Below are 7,529 nucleotides of genomic sequence, written 5' to 3'. Positions count from 1 at the left end.
CATTTTCGAAAATATTCAAAAATATTTAGATAGGCTATTTTCAAAATGTGTTGTATATTGAATTGTTGGAAGTGAGGGCCAAAAGGAGAATAAGTCGAATAAATGTGCATTTTATGTCCTCTCTCTTCTCAAGCACCACAGTTTTCCTCAGTCATGAATATTAGGTGCTGCGAGTGAGAGAGCAGAGAATGCATTGTTTTTGTTCGAATTACTTTTTGTATTCATTTACAGTTCAGTGAATTACTGTACCTACCGCTTTGCAAGGAAAAAATTCCTTCAAAACCAGATTATTATTTTCAACGACTACAAGATGTGCAGTTCACTCATGGCACGCTGGAGTGGAAAATATGTGAAGTGATAGTAAAATAAACACCACTTAAAGCCCGTTTATCAAAAGGAACATTTTGAATACAAGACAAATTCTGAGTTCCTGCAAGGGGAATTAAATACCTGTGTTCACTGGCTTTTGAGGACCTTGTGTACACAGGACAAATCAAAGTCTGAAATGTGCTCAAATTTACCAGTTCTCCTGAAGCTCAGCATTTTAAAATCCCATCACTTTCTATTTTCTCAGAGCGAGTTAATGACGAGCCATAATGGCATAATAATAATAATAATAATAATAATAACAGAACTTGATGTAGTTCTATGTCCATTGACTAGTTTATGTTTTATGTTAATAGAGTGTCGAGCCACGCTTTCAGTGACCACTTGAGATTTGTAAAAACATTAAGTGTAACATTTATATGAAGGTCCTATACTCCATGGTGTCCATCCATGAAAGACGTTGGAGATGTATTCCTGCATTGATGTCACTGCTGCATTCATTTTAAAGTCAAAGAGGACCACACACCTAAAGTTACAGCTAAAATCACTGAGTCCGATTCACCTTCATGGCACCAGCTCTTTCTTAGCAAACGTATATGCTGTGTAATTCACCCTGAAATATTAACATGGACATTTATTATTATATTATACAAATAGGCAGATTTGCACAGGAAAGAAATTATACAGATGATCCCGATAATCATCTGGATGACCCAGATAATTATAGTACCGTGGCTGCCGTGCATAGAGGGCTTTACTTTACAAAACCTAATTTCTTGAGAATGATTGAAAGCCAGAACTTGTCACCCATGGCATGGTCTTCCGTAGACTGTACACTGCACATGCTCATACTAACCATTGATGTATATGTTTAACCACATGAACCCTATTCTGGGCATGTCATAATAGGCGGCTCAACATTGTAAGCTTATCTACTATTTTCCAGGGATGAGATTTGGTATAGAGGGGAAAATTACCAGGCCTAGTATAGATCCCTGGGAGGGGGGGAGGGGGTTAACTAAGTATATAGATGTTTAACCCATTCTGACCTGAGATCAGATTCATACGAGGTTTCCACTGGACACACACTGGTCTGATGAACCCATTCTGACCTGAGATCAGATTCTAAAAATGTCAGTCGTTCTTCGATTTTTCTAAAAATAGCAGACCTACAAGTTCATAGCGCGCCACTCGGTGGCGCGCTATGAACTTGTAGATCTGCTATTTATAATATGATGCTGACAACAAAATGGGTTCCCGTTCAGAATGGGTTAAATAGACGTTTTAATGTAGGAAAAATGCTTTGTCGCTATAATTAAGTGCAGGATTATACATCATACGAGGAGGCGATAGAATGTGAAATTTACTTATAAAAACATAATACTATGCCACTATATGCCATAATAATACAGTATGTTCAGTTCATAAACATACTAGCACCTACGGCTATAATTAATTGATTACAGTACTTGAACATGCAAACCTAGTGGGCTCCTTTTGCTTGTTTATGTATTCAAAGCTTCACAGCCACATCTCATCAATGTCCCCTACTTTCGTCTTTGTTTATAACACATGAATTTGTGCTGGGAGGAACTTTGGCATATTTGTATGCTAATTGGCAATTTCTTGGTCCTGGACCCATTCCAGTGCTGTTTGAGTCAGCCTCTGAGGTTGTTGTCGTGAGAAAGGTGATTCTCAAACATATCGCTCAGGTGAAATAATTGGAACAACAGCATCTCTAGACCACGCTTGGCATCCTTGATTGAAAGGAATTACAGTCCTTCCAAATGGCCTCTTGCATTTTTGAAAAACAGGAAGGTTTGCAGCACAGCAGGCAGCAGATGCTTATTAGAAAGATAGTGCATGTGCGCAGCACATGCGCAGCACACCCTGCAATGGCTCATTCAGCAGGGGCAGAATGCACAAAATCGTTCCACATTGGCAATAACTTTATTGTTTACTGCTTGTAACTTGTACTACTGAAAAGGGCAGTCTGAGCTTAATCAATCATGAATCGAAGCCTTTAACCACTTAAACCCTAAATCCTTTTCTGACCGGAGTCTCACAGAGGTCTATGCGAGGCCACTTCCCTTTCCCCCGCTACACCCTGTTCACCCCGTTAGAGAGAGGCTAGTGTCCATGTGGTTAAAATAATAAGTTTCACCTGTCACTTTAAGGCCTGACTCACACCTTTCGATCTAGCATACAACATTGATGCATGCTAGATGCATGAGACTTGTTTACTGATGCAAGCTCCCAATGCATTTCCAATGGGAGTCACATGGTTTGACACAACATTTTTTGTTGTACGGCTTTCGGCTGTGTTTCGACTGCCCCCCTCCCCCTCATACAACAAAAATGTTGTGTCAAACCATGTGACTCCCATTGAAAAAGAAAAAAAGTAAACAAGTCTCATGCATCAGCTATACATCAATCTGTTGAGTCACGTGTGAGTCAGGCCTCACAGCTGGATAGCATGCAGTACGGTATAGGGACCCCATAACGTGTCAAACCAAAGGGCCAGAGGGGTCACAATCCCAGGTGGGATGGAGCAGATGTGACCTTGAGCAGGACTTCCGTCCCGTCTGGGTAAAGCACATAATGAATGAAGACGTTGATGAATAGCTGAGGTGAAAGGCTCCCAGCTTTTCAGGAGAAGTGGCCAGGAAGGAAGGAGGAACATTTTTTTTGTCCTTCCTTAAATGTAGTTTGTGGTCAGATGTGTGCGAGAGAGACGGCTCAATCAATGGACATTTATAGATGGAACTGACACTGTGCTAAGATTTACAGCGCATAATTGGAGAGATACGTGTTCTGGGAAAAGGATTACCAGTGGGGATTACCTAGGCTTGTGACCGGTGGGCATCTGAGGCCTCAGCTCCTTTATAGAGAATGTGTAGATCCTGTGTTAATTTAACCCTGAGATGGTAAAGATGTGCCCGTTTTTTGGTTGTATAGAGAGATTAAATTAACTCTGAGGATTTTGCTGTGCAGGCAAAACGTTATATCGGCAGCATGGACCTTTACCAGTGGGGCCATCCCTATAAACACTACCGTCTCTGACTGACTGATGAAGTTACACCGTTGGTCAGCTATTTGACCCAAACAACAAATTCCAATCGCAGAGCAATCGTCCAATGTATTGGTAAATGGTGCATTTATATAGCGCTTTCATCCAAAGTGCTCACATTCACCCATTCATACACACATTCACACACCGATGGCAGAGGAAACCATGCAAGGCACCAACCTGCAAATCGGGAGCATTTGTCTTGCTCAAGGACACTTCCACAGAAGCTCTGGGAGAGCCCATTTGGAAACCTCACGGTTTTCCCATCTGGCCGTTCTATACCAGCCACTGTCGCCCCAGGTTGGTTATGCTAATAACCAACCTGTTCTTCATTCAGTAACCATCGTTTGATACTGAGGCCGATGCTACTGTACTTGCATGGCCATGGTCGAGTACTTAATCTCCGACCCTCGTTTACCGTCAGCCTGATTAAACTGGCACGACAAAAACTCTCTACGAGGATAACACGAAAACCTTAACATTATTGATGAATATGCATGAGTGTCTCCACTTCTTGTATCCATCGTCTAAAATTAAGTGCAAGTAAGTAAGCAATCACTGGTAGAAAGGCTGGTAGCCTATACTCTAGCAACTGAGCTACCATGAAATCAAGAATGACAAAAACTGGTAGATGAGTTTCAAAGGTCAGGTCTTCATACAATTATGTTTGGGGAAACAATATACAGCAGCAGACTAGAAAAGTGTGCTCCTCGGAGCACAGGTCAAACTTTGGAAGCCAGTCACAAGTCTCCAGAGACAATCAGGGCCAAATTAGCTATTGGGCCGGTGGGGCCAGGTTCTTGGCTTAGGGGCCCTTTGGGGAAACTGGACTGTGCAGTACTAGGTTTGAAGCCCTGACAAGGGCATCGCCCTTCATTGGCCAGTTGATTGTGTTAGATTGAGGTAAAAAAATAAAATTGTGCGCGCACGTGCGCTATGGGGGGCCCCAAAAAATTACCGGCCAAGGGGCCTGTAATTGTCCTATTAATCTGTAGGAGTAGTGTGTGTTTATGGTGGAGTCTATCCGGGTAGTTATCATAATTATTATCATCATTATCCAGGGTATGCAGGGGAAAAACATGACCTGTGGTTCAAGAATAATAGGCCAAAACGTGAACCGGGCTGTTATAGCGCCACCATGAGGCCAATTTGAAATATTTGGGGCAGAGGTTTTCCATGGCCTACTGGGAGTATACAAAGTTTCATGCTGATCAGTCCAATGGTGTCACTCACACACACATACACACACACACACACACACACACACACACACACACACACACACACACACACACACACACACTTGGGCTGGATAATGATAATAGCATCTTGGAGATAATTTGAGGTATGCTGCCTGGTAGTTAAGCATTACACTATAATTCAAATATCTCTGCTGCCTCGCACTCTGTCACAGTATTAGATAAATATTATGCATGGGTAGTAGGATCCTCCAACTGTACTATATGGAATGAGATAGTGGTGTAATAATAAATGCCCATGTTGAATGAAAGGTTGAACTCTATTGATCTCACATGTAACGCAAAAACATAATTGTATTTGTTCAGCTCAGAAATTTGGTTCAGCTAGTAAAATGCTTTCTGATCTGGACTAACTAACAGCAGATGGGATTGTTTTAGCTTCATGTGTTAGTTAATACTTAGTGATAGTTTGTTAAAAAACACTATCACTAAATCATTGCAGTTAACTAACACCTAATTTACTGCCCAAAAAAATAATCATATTACCCTATAACAAACATTAAAGTAGATAGACTTGGCTGGCTACAGGGAATTTATAATTAGGCTCTAAACAAACATTAAAAGTCCATAGACGTGGCTGCCACAATTTCGGTCAGTAACAGGGGTCTCCCTGTCCCACCATTTATTTAATAAAACAGAAAATACATTTCCAGTTGGGTTGCAAATTCCATCCAACCAGGAGAAAGTATACCCATAAATCAGCTTTAATTTGACAGTATTTTCCGATTAAAATGTATCTGCTCATTCTGTGTCATCCCATCTATCCCGTTTGAGTTCTCAATTCTGATTAGATGAAATTGTCATCCGACGTGAAAATACATTTTCTGTAGGTAATACTAAAGAGCTAGAGATACAGGGAGACACAATTTCTCGCTTCAAATGTTTTCAAAAGCTGTAAATGACATTGTGTGTTTGTTTACATGGCTGTCATGTTGGATACAGCATAAAATCCAAGCAGCGCAGCCAGGTTCTATGAGGCTTTGATTAGACAGCGGTCTAAATTGGTGTTGTCCATCAATGTTAGGCATTTTTTTTGCTTTCCTAAAGAAGTCTTGATAATAATGTAAAGTATGTTCATGTTGTGTGATATGCTATGAAATGATGTGGTGTAATATCCATACGAAAAGATTGTATGCAAGTCTTTATGTGTATATGAATGCCCATTGCAAGTCCAGTACAAATATGCACACACATGCATCGCACGCACATGAAGACTTATACAGTATTGGCTTTTCCAAAATTCGAACACACTTGTTAAAAATGTACATACATTAACTGTTAAGATATGGGCAGGGATGATTCAAGTACACAAGGGCATACAAGGCTGTTTTCTTGACAAGCATTTTGTCTTGACTTTTGTTGAGACTATGATCTGTGTTGAAAGAACCACAGTCAAATTACATTACTTCCACTGAGATTTCCAACTAGTTGCTGACACCACGACCTATTATGAATTGTTCATAACTTAATTCTCTGACTCTACGTCCTTATTGAACCTGGGCAGACCCAAAACAAACAATTGGCACATAAATCTGGAGCACATGAGCCTTGCACATCTCCTCACAGTGAAGAAAAACCCAGACTTTATGAATTGATCCCTCCATTTCTGGACCATATAAAGCCAAGCGAATTAGCATTAGAGAAGATGAATGCTGCCGCTTTAGAGATGAGCAGAGGTAGTGAGATTAGTCCTGAATTAAACGGACATGTTTAGAGATGAGCTGAGATAGTGAGAGACGAGTAGTCCTGAATTAAACAGACAAATGTTTAACAAGCTGTTAACTCTCATCAGACACCCCTCTCTCACGCCCCCCTTATACTCTCGTTGGGTTTCATCGTGCAGCAAGTAGCAGAGACAAAGAACAGCACAGGCCTGAACAGAAGCAGGAATCCCACGAGGAAGCTGCGAGAAAAGGCATCAGGGCCCTTCAGAGGTGGTGTCAGTTCACGAGGGGACCGGCTAGAGAGTCTAGTCTGCCTTGAGACGAAACGCAGAGGCCCCCCTTCCATCTCACTGCTGGGAAAAGGCCTGGCTCGTATAGCTGTTTAAATGTTATGGCGGATGGGGACAGTTCTTACCAGGCCCCGGGTCTGGGGTGCACATTACATGTTAACGACTTGGAACACGGACAGCAAAGCAGAGGCTCAAACTGCCAATTAACCCATTCTGACCGGGCACCCATTTTGGTGTTAGCATCATGTTATGCTTTACCTATTGAAAAATAGCAGATCTACAAGCTCATATCGCGCCACCGAGTGGCGCGCTACGAGCTTGTAGGTCTGCTATTTTTGAAAAATCGAAGAACGACTGACATTTTTAAAAATCTGATCCCTGGTCAGAATGGGTTCATCAGACCAGTGTGTGTCCAGTGGAAAACCTCGTATGAATCTGATCTCAGGTCAGAATGGGTTAAGCATATGCTGCAGACACCACTGGTGTTCATACAGACTATACAGCCATCTGATAGCGCTTGGGCTTGGCCTGCAGATCTCCATGGGCCATGGAGGGACTCCAACGGTTGAGTCATTAGCCACAGACGTCCCATGGAAACCACCGAGGAATAAAGGCAGCTGGTGATTGGGATCGCACTCGCTCAACTTTGCCTTCTTGATCTCTGATTTTTCCCACTCCCTTTATCTTTTTCTCTCTCCGTTTCAGCGCCTTGCTTCTGGTTTTTTCATACTCACGTCATCGTCTCTGTTTTATTTGGGGTGCCCACACTTTTTTGACTTGAGAGCTACTTTCAAAATGACAAGCTCAACTAGATCTACCCACCCAAAAGATATTATCCAATTGCTGAAAATAGTTAAACAATGTCCCTGAGTGGGCTTTGGAATAGTGGCGATGGCGTTACATACAGTATAAGACTAAT

The sequence above is a fragment of the Protomyctophum bolini genome (genome assembly GCF_963924005.1).
Source record: "Protomyctophum bolini genome assembly, chromosome: 19".
NCBI lineage: Eukaryota > Metazoa > Chordata > Actinopteri > Myctophiformes > Myctophidae > Protomyctophum > Protomyctophum bolini.
Note: the sequence above shows the minus strand (reverse complement) of the source record.